Here is a 1,630-nt window from a genome sequence, read left to right as displayed (position 1 = left end):
TGCACAAGGGGTTCAGGCTCAGAACAATGCTGAGAGGAGCCTGAGAGACTATGTACTGCCCACTCTGACGGGAGTACAAAACAGTATATGCCCACCAGCTGTAGAGGCTAACAAATTCGAGATCAAGCTAGCTATTCTACAAATGGTGCAATCCTCTGTTCAATTTAATGGGTTGCCTTCTGAAGATCCTCACACCCATTTGTCTAATTTTCTGGAGTTGTGTGGAACTTTTAAATACAATGGGGTGAGTGATGACGCTATTAAACTTAGGCTTTTCCCATTTTCTCTGAGGGATAGAGCTAAAAGTTGGCTGAACTCTTTGCAACCAAACTCTATTATCACCTGGCAAGATCTGGCTTAGAAGTTTTTGTCAAAATTCTTCCCTCCTTCCAAAGCTGCTAAATTGAGGGGAGAAATCAATAATTTTTGCCAGAATGATGGAGATTCATTGTATGAAGCTTGGGAACGGTTCAAAGAACTTTTGAGAAGATGTCCTCATCATGGCATTGAACAATGGATGTTAGTTCAGAATTTTTATAATGGTTTATGTCCTACTACTAGAACCATCACTGATGCTGCAACGGGTGGTACTTTTATGAGCAAGAGTGCAACTGGTGCTTATGAGATGCTGGAGGACATGGCCACAAATAATCATCAGTGGTCTGAGGAAAGATCATCGGGGGTCAGAAAGGTAGCTGGGTGCATGAGCTGGATGCCATCACTGCTCTAATAGCATAAGTAGCCTCCTTGACAAAACAGTTACAACAGAGCACTGTATCTGCTAATGCGGTTCAAATGGCAACTAGGTGTGAAATTTGTGGTGGTTCTCACTCTATTGATCAGTGTCCTACCAATATTAATAATAACATTCTGATGGATTAAGCTCAGGTTCAAGTGGTGGAAAACTTTCAGAGGCCAGTAAACAATCCATTCGCCAATACTTACAATCCTGGGTGGCGAAATCATCCTAATTTTTCTTGGAGGAATAATCAGGGCCAGCAACCTCAGTTTCAGGGTCAATTTTAGAATAATATGCCTTTGCCACCAATGCATCAAGCCTCTTCATCACAACAGCCTAGGCCTCAACAATCAATGAATTAAGCTCCACCTGAAAGGCCTAATGAATTGCAAGCTGCATTATTGACCCTCACCAACACTCAAACTTAGTTTATGACAGAGACTAGATCTTCTATCAGAAACCTGGAAACACAAGTAGGGCAGTTGGCTAATATGCTTAATAACAGACCGCATGGATATTTGCCTAGTAATACTGAAGTCAATCCTAAGGAGCAAGTTCAGGCAATTACTCTCAGGAGTGGGAAGCAAACTGAGCAGCCTAGATCTCCACAGGTAGTGGTTCAGAATGGAGAGATGAGTGAACAGTCTGATCTAGCAGAGGTTACTGAAGACCACCAGCTTTCAGAAAAGAGTCCGCCAGTTGTTGTTGAGCAGCCAGTTCGAGTTCCATATCCTCAGAGGCTTAGAAAAACTACAATGGATAAACAGTTTTCTAAGTTTTTAGAGGTGTTTAAAAAGCTGCATATAAATATCCCTTTTGCTGAGGCCTTAGAGCAGATGCCCAGCTATGTGAAATTCATGAAGGAGATTTTGTCCAAGAAAAGGAAGATGG

At 42.0% G+C, this 1,630-nt stretch overlaps 1 non-coding gene across 1 annotated transcript; it reads right to left on the bottom strand.

Annotated features, from left to right (window-relative positions):
* Window positions 1–400: 400 nt before the first annotated feature.
* LOC133807648 (small nucleolar RNA R71) lies at window positions 401–507 on the bottom strand. The gene has a single exon (XR_009879549.1). It is a non-coding gene; the product is annotated as a small nucleolar RNA R71 (small nucleolar RNA).
* Between the last annotated feature and the right edge of the window lie 1,123 nt (window positions 508–1,630).

The sequence above is a fragment of the Humulus lupulus genome, chromosome X, assembly GCF_963169125.1.
Source record: "Humulus lupulus chromosome X, drHumLupu1.1, whole genome shotgun sequence".
NCBI classification, from domain to species: Eukaryota; Viridiplantae; Streptophyta; class Magnoliopsida; order Rosales; family Cannabaceae; genus Humulus; species Humulus lupulus.
Note: the sequence above shows the minus strand (reverse complement) of the source record. Positions and strands in the feature narration are given on the sequence as shown.